Below are 18,832 nucleotides of genomic sequence, written 5' to 3' on the forward strand. Positions count from 1 at the left end.
TTAAAGCTCTCCTGATGAGTGTAGCAAGGCGACTTCCAAATACTTGTTTTCCAGTCTTCGTAAGGTGCATGGCCCCCTCATCCCCAATTCTGGTATGCATGGCACCCCTCATCCCCAATCCTGGTATCTATGGCACCCCTCATCCCCAATCCTGGTATGCATGGCACCCCTCATCCCCAATCCTGGTATGCATGGCGCCCCTCATCCCCAATCCTGGTATGCATGGCACCCCTCATCCCCAATCCTGGTATGCATGGCACCCCTCATCCCCAATTCTGGTATGCATGGCACCCCTCATCCCCAATTCTGGTATGCATGGCACCCCTCATCCCCAATCCTGGTATGCATGGCACCCCTCATCGCCAATCCTGGTATGCATGGCACCCCTCATCGCCAATCCTGGTATGCATGGCACCCCTCATCGCCAATCCTGGTATGCATGGCACCCCTCATCGCCAATTCTGGTATGCATGGCACCCCTCATTCCAAATGTGGTATGCATGATACCCCTCATCCCTATACTGGTATACATGGTACCCCTCATCCCTATTCTGGTATGCATGGTACCCCTCATCCTGATATGCATGTCACCCCATCCCTCATCCTGGTATGCATGGTACCCTGCATTCCTATCCTGTTATGTATGGTACCCCTCATCCCTATCCTGTATGCATGGTACCCCTATCCCTATCCTGGTATGCATGGTACCCCGCATTCCTATCCTGGTATGTATGGTACCCCTCATCCCTATTCTGGTATGCATGGCACCCCTCATCCCCAATCCTGGTATGCATGGCACCCCTCATCCCAAATCTTCATATGCATGGTACCCCTCATCCCCAATCCTGGTATGCATGGCACCCCTCATCCCCAATCCTGGTATGCATGGCACCACTCATCCCCAATCTTGATATGCATGGCACCCCTCATTCCAAATCTGGTATACATTGCACCCCTCATCCCCAATCCTGGTATGCATGGCACCCCTCATCCCCAATCCTGGTATGCATGGCACCCCTCATCCTCAATCCTGGTATGCATGGCACCCCATCTCTCATCCTGGTATGCATGGCAGCCCTCATTCCAAATTTGGTATGCATGGTACGCCTCATCCCTATTCTGGTATGCATGGTACCCCATCCCTCATCCTGGTACTGCCATTTCTGGCCTCCATTAAAAATTTGTTTGTGTGTCAGTGAAATTTTTGACACCGGTTTGCTGTTCAAAATAGTTACCTACAGGCCAGCTATTTAAAACTGTGGTTTGTCTGTCACATGGATCACATATACGTAAGTTCACTCCAAATTCAGCCATTTGTAGTGAACGTGGAAGATATTTTCCTCCATTTAAAATGGGCAAGGCACGTGGCAAGGGATGGGGAAATGGACGTGATGGTGATGGTGCATGCAGAGGCCGAGGCCGTGGGCAAGCTGAAATTGTGCCACAACAAACACCCACATCTTCTTGCTCGACCTTCCTGTCCCAATTAATAAGGGACCACAGAACACCACTATTGAACACAGAGCAGTGTGAAAAGGTTATTGGTTGGATAGCAGATAATGCTTCCAGTCACTTAGCCACCACCACCACCACCCTGTCTTCCACACGGTCAAGTCTCAGTAGCCGTGAGTCTGGACCGCATATTCCTCACCCTGAACAAATACGCAGCCAACGCCCCACAGGCCACACTACTAAATTCCCACATTTTGTGACTGCTTGCGCTAGAAATGTTGCCTTTTAGGTTCGTGGAGGTGGAAGCATTCCGCAACCTGATGGTGGCGGCCGTCTCTCGGTACTCGGTCCCCAGCCGCCACTATTTCTCCCAGTGTGCCGTCCCCGCATTACACAAGCACGTGTCCCAAAACATTAGCCGTGCCCTCAACAACGCAGTTACCGGGAAAGTCCACCTAACCACAGACACGTGGACAAGTGCTTGTGGGCAGGGATGGTACATCTCGCTGACGGCACACTGGGTTAACGTAGTGGAAGCCAGGACCCAGTCGGACCTTGGGACGGAACACATCCTTCCCACACCGAGGATTGCAGGCCCTATGTCAGTCAGGGTTGCCCCGCAGTCTACAGCTCCTGCACCTCCTCCTCCTCAGCCTCCTCTTCCTCTTCAGCCTCCATCTCCGAAATGACATCAGTCACAAGCTGGAACTCACAAGGAGTGCAAAGTTTGGGAAGGTGTTGAGGGAGTACCTTGCCGACCGTACCAACGTCCTCCATGATTCCTCTGTGCCTTATAATTATTGGGTATCCAAGCTGGATACGTGGAATGAACTGGCTCTCTATGCCTTGGAGGTCCTGGCCTGCCCTGCCACTAGCGTTTTATCACAGCGGGTTTTTAGTGCCGCTGGTGGAATTATAACTGATAAGCTCATCCGTCTGTCAACTGAAAATGCTGACAGGCTGACTCTTATAAAAATGAACAAGGGCTGGATTGGGCCAGACTTCTCAACACCACCGAATGATAGCAGCGTAACATAAACTCAAATCCAGTGTCTTTTTTTGGGAGGTATATTCCCATGCACCTTTTCACACACACACATGGGTATACGCTTCCTGATTTTGGCTATTTGCACTTGTCCTCCTCCTTCTCCTTCTCCTTATCCTCCACCACCATATCATCAGGGTGACCGTGGTCCGTGATGCAACACCCACATAATTCTTTTAAAGGGTCTTTATGATGCCCGTAAAAAATTTTTTTATACAGTATGTTCATATATACCCCCCAGGGGTAAATGTTTTTCAGCCCATACACTTAGTGCATGGGCATTACAAGTATAGGAGACCCGCTCCTTTCTAATGGGAACATTTTTTTATGAGGCCCTCCTCCACGTCTCTTCCAAGGGGCATTGGAGTGCCTCCCAATTTTTGGCTCCCCTTGTATTCACTGCATAGGCCAACACTATGGGAGACCCACTTCGTAATAATGGGAACATTTTTTTTCAGGAGGCCCTCCTCTACGTCTCTTCCAAGGGGCATTGGAGTAGGTCCAAATTTTTGGCAGCCCTTGCATTCACTGCATAGGCAAACAGTATGGGAGACCCACTTCCTAATAGTGGGAACATTGTTTTCAGGAAGCCCTCCTCTAAGTCTCTTCAAAGGGGTATTGGGGTGTGTCCAAATTTTCAAAGGGGTATTGAGGTGCGTTCAAATTTTGGGCAGACCTGCCACTCACTGCATACACAATAACAGTATAGGAGACCCAATCTTTAGTAGTGGGAACAACAAAGCATATCCGGCTGATGGCTCTCTAAGAATAGCGAGGGCCGACTGCTGGCCCTATAAAAATAGGCTTTGTGACTTTCAGAGTCCCTCCTTCATAAATGAAACAGGATGTGTCTGATGATATCCACACACCACATGGCCAGATAAGGTTGTAAAATGTTAAAATGACATTTCCCAGTGAATGCATTTGTCACAGTTGAAAGCAATGCAAAAGTGCAAAAACGCATCAAAAACGCTAAGTGTGAAGAAAGCTGAAGGTGTGGAGGAGTATTTTTGTTTTTGGTTATTTATTTTGCCTTATATACAAGTCATTACCCTGGAAAGGATGTTCTTTAACATATTTCCCAGGAAAATCCATTTTGGTTTCGCTTTTGTATGTTTTATTGTGAGTCCGTAAAAGTGGCGTAATTCCTCCTGACATGTGCGCAACCCTCATCATCAACCACAACAAACGTCTGACTGCTGTGCTTGCCATCAAGGGTTTTGCCACCAAGTATTAACCGGTTCCCGACCGCCCACTGTAGATAAACGTCCGCGCTGCCTGGGCTCTGTGCAGCGCCGACGTTTAAAAACGGTGGGTGGTCTCGCAGTGCTCAGGACCCCCAGGGTCCTGCAAGCACTGCGATTCCGGTGCAGAGCGTTAGCTCTGACAGGGTACATCATCGGGACCTGATTGGATCAGGTCCCAGTGATGTTAACCCTTTGCTGTCTTCTATATGCTGTGATCTATAGTGATCGCGGCATATAGGAGACAGCAGGAAGAGAGGGGGTCGTCTTACCTCCGAAGACCTCCGTTTCGTTTGAGGACCTGGGGTTGCTATGGCAGCTGGAGGTCACATGACCGCCTCCAGCTCTACCATATATGGTGTCCTTCCTGTCTGGCTTCAGCCTGTATGTAGCTGATGCCAGACAGGAGACTGACTGAAACAGTCAGTGAAGATCTCATGTAATGTAATATATGTCTATTACATTACATGAGATCAGTGATCAGAAAAATAAAAATTAATGTCCCATACAGGGACTAAGTAAAAATGTAAAAAAAAGTAAAAAAAAAGTTTTTAAACTATTAAAAAAAAATCACAAAATAAATAAAAATAAATAAATAAAATATTAAACCAATAAATCCGTATATTATTACAAAACCAAAAAAAGTACACATATTTGGTATCGCCGCGTCCGAAACAACCCGAGCTATAAAACTGTCACACTAATTAACTCCTTCTGTGCACACCGTAATAAAAATAAATAAAAAACGGAGCAAAAAAATATGCTTTTTCATCATATCGCCAAACAAAAAGTGGAAAAAAATGCGATCAAAAAGCAGAATAGAAATAAAAATGGTACCACTGAAAACTTCATCTTGTTCCGCAAAAAAAAGCCGCCATACAGCTCCATCAGCCGAAACATAAAAAAGTTATAGCGCTCAGAATAAAGCAATGCAAAAAAAATATTTTTTTTTCTATAAAATTGTTTTATTGTGTAAAAGCGCCAAAACATAAAAAAAATACAGTAAGTGTAGTATCGCTGTAAACGTACTGACCCGAAGAATAACGCTGCCTGATCACTTTTACCACACCAGAACGGCATAAAAAAAAACTCAAAAAACAATTCCTGAAGTGTTTGTTTTTGTTAACTTTACCTCCCAAAAAACGGAATAGAAAGCGATCAAAAAATGTCACGTACCCAAAAATGGTTCCAATAAAAATGTCAACTCGTCCCGCAAAAAACAAGCCGTCACATGACTCTATCGGCCGAAATATGGAAAAATTATAGCTCTCAAAATATGGTGATGCAAAAACTAGATTTTGCAAAAAAAGCGTATTTTAGTGTGTGACAGCTGTCAGTCATAAAAGCCCGATATAAATCTGGTATCTCTGTAATCGCACCAACCCGAAGAATAAAGTAATCTAATCAGTTATATCACACTAGGAACGGCATAAAAAATAAATAAAACAAATATTATTCACCTGCTACTGATTTGTTTATTATGTCTCCCAAAGATCCCAGTAAGGCTCTGCTCACATTTATCCTGTGCTCTGCGCTGAGCACTTACACCAGAGTTTCCGTGTAAATCTCTGAAATACGTGATTCAGCCAGAACCCATGATGGAAGATTCCCTGTAATGAGGCAGATATAGGCCACTGTGGACGCCGTCTAGCCTGGGATCCCACGGTGTCATTTGTTTTAGGCGTGCATAAAAGTGCGGTTGGCCACAGTTTTGTGCACTTCTGAAAAAAAGGACACCACTAAACAGAGGCCAGACGGGAGTCCAGAGTAACTCTGCTGCCTCATTACAGTGAATGAATCCCACAGGGGTTTCATCTGAATTACATCACTTGGAAATTTAGATGGAAACCCCGATGTAAGTGCTCAGCCTAGAGCGCCGGATAAATGTTATGTAAAATGTTCCCAATAAAAGCTTCAACTCAGTCCTCAAAAAAAGCTAGTCCCCACTCAGGTCCATCATCTGTTAAAAATATAAGGGACTTCCAAGTTACTGGTAGCAGAAAGGCTCTGGAAAAGCAAAATGGTCCTTGCCCCCCAAAAGAAATTCAGAAAATTTTGTGCTCCCAAATCCAAATGCCTATTCTACAATAATTTGTTCTCCAATTGTCAAATAGCACTCCGTCCCCCCCAGATCTCACCGTATGGCTGAGCGGTACGATACAGCCACATATGGGGTATTGACACTTTTAGAATAAATTGTGTGACACATTTCGGCACCATTTTTACCCATTGCCCTGTGTGAAAATGTAAAATCTGAGGGTAAAACATTTTTTTGTGGTAAAAATATAATTATGCTTTTTTCACTGCCCAATGGTATAAATTTAAAAATTAAAAAATGCTCACTACTTCCCTAGATGAATTCCTTGAGAGGTGTAGTTTACAAAATGGGGTCACTTGTGGGGGTTTCTGCTGTTTTGGCATGTCAGCGACTCTTCAAATGTGACATGGTTGTCTGCTGCCTATCCCAGCCAACATAGCGCTTCTTTCTCTTCCGAACCCTGCCGTACACCAAAGCAGTGGTTTTCCCCCACATATGGGGTATCGGCGTACTCAGGAGAAATTGTACAACAAATTTCATGGTGCAATTTATCCTGTTACCCTTATGATAATGCAAAATTAGGGAATGAAAAACATTTTTTAAGGGAAAAATGTGAAAATTTTATTTTTACGGCTCAATATTATAAACTTCTGTGAAGCAGCTGGGGGTGCAAGGTGCTCACCACACATCTAGATAAGTTCCCTAAGGGGTATAGTTTCCAAAATGGTGGCACTTGTGGGGGGTTACCACTGTTTAGGCACATTAGGGGCTCCCCAAATGTGACATGGCGTCCGCTAATTATTCAAACAAATTTTACATTCAAAAAGTCAAATGGCGCTCCTTCCCTTTCAAACCCTGCCATGTGCCCAAACAGTAATTTGCCTCCACATATGGGGTATCGGCGTGTTCAGGAGAAATTGCACAGCAAATTTCATGGTGCAATTTATCCTGTTACCCTTATGATAATACAAAATTAGGGAATGAAAAACATTTTTTGAGGGAAAAATGTGAAAATTTTATTTTTACGGCTCAATATTATAAACTTCTGTGAAGCAGCTGGGGGTGCAAGGTGCTCACCACACATCTAGATAAGTTCCCTAAGGGGTCTAGTTTCCAAAATGGTGGCACTTGTGGGGGGTTTCCACTGTTTAGGCACATTAGGGGCTCCCCAAATGTGACATGGCGTCCGCTAATTATTCAAACAAATTTTACATTCAAAAAGTCAAATGGCGCTCCTTCCCTTTCAAACCCTGCCATGTGCCCAAACAGTAATTTGCCTCCACATATGGGGTATCGGCGTGTTCAGGAGAAATTGCACAACAAATTTCATGGTGCAATTTATCCTGTTACCCTTATGATAATACAAAATTAGGGAATGAAAAACATTTTTTGAGGGAAAAATGTGAAAATTTTATTTTTACAGCTCAATATTATAAACTTCTGTGAAGCACCTTGGGGTTCAAGGTGCTCACCACACATCTAGATAAGTTCCCTAAGGGGTCTAGTTTCCAAAATGGTGTCACTTGTGGGGGGTTTCCACTGTTTAGGCACATCAGGAGCTCTCCAAACGCAACATAGCGTCTGCTAATTATTCAGACAAATTTTACATTCAAAAAGTCTAATGGCGCTCCTTCCCTTCCGAACCCTGCCGTGCGCCCAAACAGTGGTTTTCCCTCACATATGGGGTATCAGCACGCTCAAGAGAAATTGCACAAAAAAATTTGGGGTCCATTTTTTCATGTTACCCCTGTGAAAATAAAAAAAATTGGGTCTAAAGTAACATTTTTGTGAAAAAAGTTAAATGTTAATTTTTTTCTTCCACATTCCAAGAATTCCTGTGAAGCACCTGAAGGGTTAATAAAGTTCTTGAATGTGGTTTTGAGCACCTTGAGGGGTGTAGTTTTTAGAATGGTGTCACTTTTGGGTATTTTCTGTCATAAAGACCCCTCAAAGTGACTTCAAATATGATGTGGTCCCTAAAAAAATGTTTTTGTAAATTTTGTTGGAAAAATGAGAAATCGCTGGTCAACTTTTAACCCTTATAGCTCCCTAACAAAAAAAAATTTTGGTTCCAAAATTGTGCTGATGTAAAGTAGACCTGTGGGAAATGTTATTTATTAACTATTTTGTGTGACATATCTCTCTGATTTAAGGGCATGAAAATTCAAAGTTTGAAAATTGCAAAATTTTCTAAATTTTCGCCAAATTTCCGATTTTTTCACAAATAAACACAAGTTATATCGAAGAAATTTTACCACTATCATGAAGTACAATATGTCATGAAAAAACAATCTCAGAATCAGGGGAATACGTTGAAGCGTTCCAGAGTAATTACCTCATAAAGTGACAGTGGTCAGAATTGAAAAAATTGGCCCGGTCACGAAGGCAAAATCAGGCTCTGGGGCGAAGTGGTTAAGTGTTGTTTGCCAGAGGGATCAAATACTGTACTTATTTCTCACTGTAAAATGCAAATACATTTATCTAATTTATACAATGTGATTTTCTTGATATTTTTGGGATATTCTATCTCTCAATGTTAAAATTAACCTACACTTAAAATTATAGACTGTTCATGTCTTTGGCAGTGGGCAAACTTACAAAAACAACATTATATATATATATATATATATATATATATATATATATATATATACACACAGTACAGACCAAAAGTTTGGACACACCTCATTTAACCCCTTAAGCCCCGAGGGTGGTTTGCACATTAATGACCAGGCCAATTTTTACAATTCTGACCACTGTCACTTTATGAGGTAATTACTCTGGAACGCTTCAACGGATCCCCCTGATTCTGAGATTGTTTTTTCGTGACATATTGTACTTCATGATTGTGGAAAAATTTCTTCGATATCACTGGCGTTTATTTGTGAAAAAAACGGAAATTTGGCGAAAATTTTGAAAATTTTGCAATTTTCAAAATTTGAATTTTTAAGCCCTGAAATCAGAGAGATATGTCACACAAAAGAGTTAATAAATAACATTTCCCACATGTCTACTTTACATCAGCACAATTTTGGAACCAAAATTTTTTTTTCTTAGGGAGCTATAAGGGTTAAAAGTTGACCAGCGATTTCTCATTTTTCCAACAAAATTTACAAAACCATTTTTTTAGGGACCACATCACATTTGAAGTCACTTTGAGAGATCTTTATGACAGAAAATACCCAAAAGTGACACCATTCTAAAAACTGCACTCCTCAAGGTGCTCAACACCACATTCAAGAACTTTATTAACCCTTCAGGTGCTTCACAGGAATTTTTTGAATGTGGAAGAAAAAAATGAACATTTAACTTTTTTCACAAAAATGTTACTTTAGACCCAATTTTTTTTATTTTCACAGGGGTAACAAGAAAAAATGTACCCCAAAATTTTTTGTGCAATTTCCCCTGGGCACGCAGATACCCAATATTTGGGGAAAAAACACTGTTTGGGCGCACGGCAGGGCTCGGAAGGGAAGGAGCGCCATTTGACTTTTTGATTGTAAAATTTGCTTGAATAATTAGCGGACGCCATGTTGTGTTTGGAGAGCCCCTGTGTGCCCAAACTTTGGAGCTCCCCCACAAGTGACCCCATTTTGGAAACTAGACCCCCCAAGGCACCTTTCTAGATGCATAGTGAGCACTTGGAACCCCCAGGAGCTTCACAAATTGATTCGTAAAAATGAAAAAGTGAAAAAAAAAACACTTTTTCATTTTTACGAATCAATTTGTGAAGCACCTGGGGGTTCCAAGTGCTCACTATGCATCTAGATAGGTGCCTTGGGGGGTCTAGTTTCCAAAATGGGGTCAATTGTGGGGGAGCTCCAATGTTTGGGCACACAGGGACTCTCCAAATGCAACATGGTATCCGCTAACAAATTGAATGGAAAATCGGCTCAAATTGTTAGCGGACACCACGTTGCGTTTGGAGAGCCCCTCTGTGCCCAAACTTTGGAGCTCCCCCACAAGTGACCCCATTTTGGAAACTAGACCTCCCAAGGCACCTTTCTAGATGCATAGTGAGCACTTGGAACCCCCAAGTGCTTCACAAATTGATTCGTAAAAATGAAAAAGTGAAAAAAAAAACACTTTTTCATTTTTATTAATCAATTTGTGAAGCACCTGGGGGTTCCAAGTGCTCACTATGCATCTAGATAGGTGCCTTGGGGGGTCTAGTTTCCAAAATGGGGTCACTTGTGGGGGAGCTCTAATGTTTGGGCACACAGGGACTCTCCAAATGCAACATGGTATCCGCTAACAAATTGAATGGAAAATCGGCTCAAATTGTTAGCGGACACCACGTTGCGTTTGGAGAGCCCCTCTGTGCCCAAACTTTGGAGCTCCCCCACAAGTGACCCCATTTTGGAAACTAGACCCCCCAAGGCACCTTTCTAGATGCATAGTGAGCACTTGGAACCTCCAGTTGCTTCACAAATTGATTCGTAAAAATGAAAAAGTGAAAAAAAAAAAACACTTTTTCATTTTTATGAATCAATTTGTGAAGCACCTGGGGTTCCAAGTGCTCACTATGCAACTAGATAGGTGCCTTGGGGGGTCTAGTTTCCAAAATGGGGTCACTTGTGGGGGAGCTCCAATGTTTGGGCACACAGGGACTCTCCAAATGCAACATGGTATCCGCTAACAAATTGAATGGAAAATCGGCTCAAATTGTTAGCGGACACCACGTTGCGTTTGGAGAGCCCCTCTGTGCCCAAACTTTGGAGCTCCCCTACAAGTGACCCCATTTTGGAAACTAGACCCCCCAAGGCACCTTTCTAGATGCATAGTGAGCACTTGGAACCTCCAGGTGCTTCACAAATTGATTCGTAAAAATGAAAAAGTGAAAAAAAAAACACTTTTTCATTTTTATGAATCAATTTGTGAAGCACCTGGGGTTCCAAGTGCTCACTATGCATCTAGATAGGTGCCTTGGGGGGGTCTAGTTTCCAAAATGGGGTCACTTGTGGGGGAGCTCCAATGTTTGGGCACACAGGGACTTTCCAAATGCAACATGGTATCCGCTAACAAATTGAATGGAAAATCGGCTCAAATTGTTAGCGGACACCACGTTGCGTTTGGAGAGCCCCTCTGTGCCCAAACTTTGGAGCTCCCTCACAAGTGACCCCATTTTGGAAACTAGACCCCACAAGGCACCTATCTAGATGCATAGTGAGCACTTGGAACCCCCAGGTGCCTCACAAATTGATTTATAAAAATGAAAAAGTGAAAAAAAAAAACACTTTTTCATTTTTATGAATCAATTTGTGAAGCACCTGGGGTTCCAAGTGCTCACTATGAATCTAGATAGGTGCCTTGGGGGGTCTAGTTTCCAAAATGGGGTCACTTGTGGGGGAGCTCCAAAGTTTGGGCACACAGGGGCTCTCCAAGCGCAACATGGTGTCCGCTAACAATTTGAGCCGACAATTTGTTAGCGGATATCATGTTGATTTGGAGAGTCCCTGTGTGCCCAAACATTGGAGCTCCCCCACAAGTAACCCCATTTTGGAAACTAGACCCCCCAAGGCACCTATCTAGATGCATAGTGAGCACTTGGAACCCACAGGTGCTTCAGAAATTGATTTGTAAAAATGAAAAAGTGAAAAAAAAACCACTTTTTCATTTTTATGAATCAATTTGTGAAGCACCTGGGGGTTCCAAGTGCTCACTATGCATCTAGATAGGTGCCTTGGGGGGTCTAGTTTCCAAAATGGGGTCACTTGTGGGGGAGCTCTAATGTTTGGGCACACAGGGACTCTCCAAATGCAACATGGTATCCGCTAACAAATTGAATGGAAAATCGGCTCGAATTGTTAGCGGACGCCATGTTGCGTTTGGAGAGCCCCTGTGTGCCCAAACTTTGGAGCTCCCCCACAAGTGACCCCATTTTGGAAACTAGACCTCCCAAGGCACCTTTCTAGATGCATAGTGAGCACTTGGAACCCCCAAGTGCTTCACAAATTGATTCGTAAAAATGAAAAAGTGAAAAAAAAAACACTTTTTCATCTTTATTAATCAATTTGTGAAGCACCTGGGGGTTCCAAGTGCTCACTATGCATCTAGATAGGTGCCTTGGGGGGTCTAGTTTCCAAAATGTGGTCACTTGTGGGGGAGCTCTAATGTTTGGGCACACAGGGACTCTCCAAATGCAACATGGTATCCGCTAACAAATTGAATGGAAAATCGGCTCAAATTGTTAGCGGACACCACGTTGCGTTTGGAGAGCCCCTCTGTGCCCAAACTTTGGAGCTCCCCCACAAGTGACCCCATTTTGGAAACTAGACCCCCCAAGGAACCTTTCTAGATGCATAGTGAGCACTTCGAACCTCCAGATGCTTCACAAATTGATTCGTAAAAATGAAAAAGTGAAAAAAAAAACACTTTTTCATTTTTATGAATCAATTTGTGAAGCACCTGGGGTTCCAAGTGCTCACTATGCATCTAGATAGGTGCCTTGGGGGGGTCTAGTTTCCAAAATGGGGTCACTTGTGGGGGAGCTCCAATGTTTGGGCACACAGGGACTTTCCAAATGCAACATGGTATCCGCTAACAAATTGAATGGAAAATCGGCTCAAATTGTTAGCGGACACCACGTTGCGTTTGGAGAGCCCCTCTGTGCCCAAACTTTGGAGCTCCCTCACAAGTGACCCCATTTTGGAAACTAGACCCCCCAAGGCACCTATCTAGATGCATAGTGAGCACTTGGAACCCCCAGGTGCTTCACAAATTGATTCATAAAAATGAAAAAGTGAAAAAAAAAAACACTTTTTCATTTTTATGAATCAATTTGTGAAGCACCTGGGGTTCCAAGTGCTCACTATGAATCTAGATAGGTGCCTTGGGGGGTCTAGTTTCCAAAATGGGGTCACTTGTGGGGGAGCTCCAAAGTTTGGGCACACAGGGGCTCTCCAAGCGCAACATGGTGTCCGCTAACAATTTGAGCCGACAATTTGTTAGCGGATATCATGTTGATTTGGAGAGTCCCTGTGTGCCCAAACATTGGAGCTCCCCCACAAGTGACCCCATTTTGGAAACTAGACCCCCCAAGGCACCTATCTAGATGCATAGTGAGCACTTGGAACCCACAGGTGCTTCAGAAATTGATTTGTAAAAATGAAAAAGTGAAAAAAAAAACACTTTTTCATTTTTATGAATCAATTTGTGAAGCACCTGGGGGTTCCAAGTGCTCACTATGCATCTAGATAGGTGCCTTGGGGGGTCTAGTTTCCAAAATGGGGTCACTTGTGGGGGAGCTCCAAAGTTTGGGCACACAGGGGCTCTCCAAACGCAACATGGCGTCCGCTAACAATTCGAGCCGATTTTCCATTCAATTTGTTAGCGGACACCATGTCGCGTTTGGAGAGCCCGTGATGTGCCTAAACAGTGGATCTCCCCCACAAGTGTCCCCATTTTGGAAACTATACCCCTCAAGGATTTTATTAAGGTGTATAGTGAACATTTTGAACCCAGAGGTACTGCACAGAATTTGTTTACATTAGGTCATCATATTGAATAAGTTGTCATTATTCTTGAGCACAAATGCTCGCTACTTGAGTTTGCATCGGGTACTTAGGTATGCACCATGTACAGCGTGTGCTCGAGTGACATGCTCGAGTCCCTGCTCCGCATGTTTCACGGTTATTAGACACCCAACAAAAAAACATGCGGGAATCGCTCGTGCATGGCAGGCAATCCCCGTAAAGTTTTTTTGCCCGCGAAGCATATGGGGCAGAGACTCGAGCATGTCACTCAAATACCCACGATACTCAATGCATACCAGAGCACCTGATGCAAACTCAAGTAGCGAGCACTTGCGCTCAACACTAGTCGCCATATCGTCATCTTTTTTTCTTACTTTTGAAAAAAATCCCAACCCCAGCCCTAACCCTAGCACAACCCTAGCCCTAGCACAACCCTAGCCCCAGCACAACCCTAGCCCCAGCACAACCCTAGCCCCAGCACAACCCTAGCCCCAGCACAACCCTAGCCCCAGCACAACCCTAGCCCCAGCATAAACCCTAGCCCCAGCACAACCCTAGCCCCAAACCCAGCCCTAACCCTAGCCCTAACCCTAGCCCAATCCTAACCCAAGAGTTTATTTTTGACGCCGTTCCTTGTGCGGTATAAGTGATTAGACGACTTTATTCTTCAGGTCGGTGTGATTACAGCAATGCCAGAATCATATGGGGTTTTTATGACTGACAGCTGTCACATACTAAAAGACGCATTTTTTGTAAAATCTAGTTTTTGCATCGCCATATTTTGAGAGCTATAATTTTTCCAGATTTTGGCAGACAGTCATGTGACGGCTCGTTTTTTGCGGGATGACTTGACGTTGTTATTGGTGCCATTTTCAGGCACGTGACATTTTTTGATCGCTTTCTATTCCGATTTTTGGGAGGCAGAATAAACAAAAACCAACAATTCAGGAATTGTTTTTTTTTTTAGTCTGTTCTGCGTGTGGTAAAATTGATGAGGTAGCTTTATTCTTCGGGTCAGTATGTTTACAGCGGTACCACATTTGTATCATTTTTCTATGTTTTGGCGCTTATACACAATAAAAGCTATTTTATAGAAAAAAATATTTTTTAGCATCGCTTTATTCTGAGAGCTATAACTTTTTTATTTTTCGGCTGATGCAGCTGTATGGCGGCTTGTTTTTTGCGGGACGAGATGACGTTTTCAGCGGTACCATTTTTATTTATATGCGTCTTTTTGATTGCGTGTTATTCCACTTTTTGTTTGGCAGTATGGTGATAAAGCATTGCTTTTTGCTTCGTTTTTTTTTTTTTTTTTTTTTTACTGTGTTCACTGAAGGGGGTTAACTAGTGGGACAGTTTTGTAGGTCAGGTTGTTCCGGACGCGGCGATACCAAATATGTGTACTTTTATTGTTTGTTTGTTTTTTTTTTATAATAATATTTATTGATGGGTACATTATATTTTTATTTTTGGTGGATTATTTTTTTTATTTTTTTTTATATTTTTGCAATTTTTTTTTTTTTTTTCCACTTTCAGACAGTTTATACACTTTATTACTTTGTCCCACTCTGGGACTTTCACTTTTTTTTCTCTGATCGCCTGCATGGCACAGGAATGGAGCACCATCCCTATGCCATGCAGGCTATCAGCGGTGCACAGTGTGAAGATTGTTTGGAGATGCACTGCGCATGTCCAAACAATCTTCCTGCTGTCTGGTGACCCGGATGTTGTCATGACGACATCGGGTCGTCATGGCAACACCCGGGAAGCCTTTGCAGACTGCGCTGGAAGCCGGAAGAGGAGGTGAGTATCGGCGATCACCTCCCCTTGCCCCCGCAATGCAGCGATCGACTTCGATCGCAGCATCGCGGGGGTTAATGTGCTGGGAGCGGTGCAGGACCGCTCCCTGCACATAGTACCGGGTGTCAGCTGTGACAATCAGCTGACACCCGGCGGCGATCGCGCCCGCACAGCCTGTGTGCGCGCGCGATCGCCATGACGTACTAATACGGGTCTGGCTCTTAAGTCCCAGCGCACAGACGCGTATTAGTACGTCAGATGTTGTTAAGGGGTTAAAGATTTTTCTGTATTTTCATGACTATGAAAATTGCACATTCACTTTGAAGGCATCAAAACTATGAATTAACACATGTGGAATTATATACTTAACAAAAAAGTGTGAAACAACTGAAAATATGTCTTATATTCTAGGTTCTTCAAAGTAGCCACCTTTTGCTTTGATGACTACTTTGCACACTCTTGGCATTCTCTTGATGAGCTTCAAGAGGTAGTCACCGGAAATGGTCTTCCAACAATCTTGAAGGAGTTCCCAGAGATGTTTAGCACTTGTTGGCCCTTTTGCCTTCACTCTGCGGTCCAGCTCACCCCAAACCATCTCGATTGGGTTCAGGTCTGGTGACTGTGGAGGCCAGGTCATCTGGCGTAGCACCCCATCACTCTCCTTCTTGGTCAAATAGCCCTTACACAGCCTGGAGGTGTGTTTGGGGTCATTGTCCTGTTGAAAAATAAATGATGGTCCAACTAAATGCAAACCGGATGGAATAGCATGCCGCTGCAAGATGCTGTGGTAGCCATGCTGGTTCAGTATGCCTTCAATTTTGAATAAATCCTCAACAGTGTCACCAGCAAAGCACCCCCACACAGGGTCGGTCTGGCCTGGCAGGAAATCGGGAAATTTCCCGGTGGGCCCCGATATGACAGTGAGAAAATTGGTGGTGGGGGCCCTTTAAAAGCGCGGCTGAAGCAAATGTAGCATCGCGCGCACGGCACATTCATTGGTGACAGCGGGCCTGCAGTGACGTGCATGCAGCATACTTACCACGTGAGTCTCTGACACTGAGAGGACGGATTCTTTCTGGGCGGTGACACGCACCGCGCTCTGCTTTCCCGCTGGCTGGCAGACTGTGGTGTCAGGTGACACTGACGCTGACGCCGCTCTCTTCTGGCCTCTGATACGCCGCGGCCGCGCTCTGCAGTGCTTTCTCTCTGCTCCGGGGCCGGCCTCTGATACATCGGCGCCACCGAAGCTGACGTCTCGCTCTGCTCTCTTGCTCCCGGGCTTCTGATACGTCCCATCCTAGCTCCATATCTGCCCGGGCCTGCTCCCCTGTAGTAATACCGGCTCCCGGGTGGTGGCACCGCCCTCTTCTCTCCTGCTCTGACTCTGGGCTTTTTTATACCTGCTCCGGGGCTGGATATGTGGACGGTGACCTGCAGCACTCTACAGTTCAGCTCTCCAACCAGGCCTGGAATTGGAAACAAGGCTGCAGGCCTACAGCTCTCACTGCTTCAATTTCATATCAAGAGCAACGTGCCAAATATTCAATAACGTTTTTATGGGCGAGTCATATGCCTGTGCGTGTATATGCCTGCAGTGCATGTGTGTATATGCCTGCGGTGCGTGCGTGTATATGCCTGCGTGTGTGTGTGTACAGTGTGTGTAAATGCCTGTGTGTGTACAGTGTGTGTGTATATGCCTGCGATGCATGTGTATATATGCTTGCGTGTGTGTGTGTATATGCCTGCCTGTGTGTATATGCATGTGTGTACAGTTTGTGTATATGGCTGTGTGTGTACAGTGTGTGTGTATATGCCTGCCTGCATGTGTGTGTATATGCCTGCATGCGTGTGTATGTATTTGAGTGCCTGCATGCCTACATGTGTATATGTGTCTTCACACGTGTGTGCATGCTTCCGTGCATGTCTGCATTTTTGTGTGTGCTTGCCTGCGTGTGTACGTGTCCCCATTTCTGTGAGTACGTGTATCTGTGTGTGTATATTAGAGCTCTTTCACATGTCCTGATATTTACCCGACTGGAGATATCCGTGTCCACCTGTGTGTCATCCGTGTGACACATACCAGCGCTTGGGAATCAATGTACAGTTAGCGCTGTTCCCAAGAGCTGGGTGCTGCCCTCATCATAGATCCCTGCCGATCCTGCGATCAGCAGCAGCGGGGTCAATGATGAGAGTAGTAGTCTACTCCCGCCGTGTCCAACTGTAAAAATAGGAATAAAATTAAAAAATCCTTATACTCACCTCTCCTAAGTGTCACCCACTGTAATCCGTGCGAGCGCTCTCGCCGAGGAGAATGACTCCTGCTGCGAGCGGGCCCCGGAGCTGCGCTCAGTGATTGACAGGGCACCCCTTGTTGAGCGCAGCTCCGGGGCCCGCTCGCTGCAGGAGTCATTCTCCTCGGCGTGAGCGCTCGCTCGAACCCTGCTGTTGCTGATCGCAGCGACGGCAGGGATCTATGATGAGAGCAGCGTTCAGCACCCGGTGCTTGGGAAGAGCGCTGTCATCAGTGTGCGGGAGGTTTTGCATGAAGTGCAGCTGGTAAAAACATTCATTTGAATGGGTCTGCGTGTACCAATGTCTCTGGTACGTGTGGAAACGGTCATCGCATGTACTGACGTGTGAAAGAGCCCTTAGTATGTGTCTGTGTGCGCTTGTTTTCGTGTGTGTAAGCGCGCTTCTGCATGTCTGTGTGCTCTTCGGAAGATTTATTATATTTGGGGAGAGATGGCAGAGAAATTTTAGGAGACAAAATGGGGAGATGTGTGAAATAACTAGGGGAGGTGTGGGAATGGGTGCGGGAACAGAATGGGGAAGGGGGATGTAAGAGGAAACAGTACGGAGAGTGGGGGAATAGTGTGAGGAGACAGTATGGAGGGAGAAAAGTGTGAGGTGACACAGCACAGAGACTAGGTAGTGTGGGGGAAGGTATGGAGATGCGGCAGTATGGGGGGAACAGTGTGAGGGCACAGAAAGGGGGGAACAGTATGCTGAGGAGGGGGAGTGTGATGAAGGGGCACAGTATAGAGACTGGGCAGTATAGGGGGGACACAGTGTGAGAGGACAATGTGAACAGGGGGCCCAGTATGGTAAAGAGAGGACAGTGTGGAGAGCAGGTACCATAAGAGTGGTAGAGTGTATGTCATGTTTTGTGCAGGGAGCATTGTAAGAGTTAGGTTTATTCAGGGCTCAGTGTAGATATTGTTATTCAGGAGCATCATAATGACTCTGCTATCTTTAAGGGCATCGTGTGGGGATGATCTGCAGAAGACCGGAGAAGATGGAAGTCTGCAGAGACGATCTGTGGATGAGAAAGTCCTCAAGGGGTCTGGACAAGAGGAAGAAAAGAAAGAGAACGACTCTAATCAGAGAAGACGTCTCAGGTAAGATACCTGGATGTAAATGTTCATTTGTGATCCTGCCTGCGTCTCATCAGTACTGTGGTTCCTGTATGGTCCGCAGTCTGATGATGACTGATAACTCCCAGTATCTCTATTGTTAGTTACATACTGGGAGTTGTAGGTTTATGCGATACAAAGATATATGGCTCTGACCTGACATTACAAATAATGGTGGTTCCGATGATGTATTCTTGTACTGATGTGTTTGTGCGCGTCTGCGTATCTGGAATAATATGTATTTTTGTAAGATGCGTGTATGTAACTGTGCATTGTGGTGTGTAGTAACATTCATATGCTTGAGGCACCTTTACTAAATCTATTAGGACTCTTTCACATCTGTTAGGGAATTCCATTTGTCTTTC

The sequence above is a fragment of the Phyllobates terribilis genome, unplaced genomic scaffold, assembly GCF_046119375.1.
Source record: "Phyllobates terribilis strain yellow unplaced genomic scaffold, ASM4611937v1 Scaffold_4__5_contigs__length_816908805, whole genome shotgun sequence".
Classification (NCBI taxonomy): Eukaryota; Metazoa; Chordata; class Amphibia; order Anura; family Dendrobatidae; genus Phyllobates; species Phyllobates terribilis.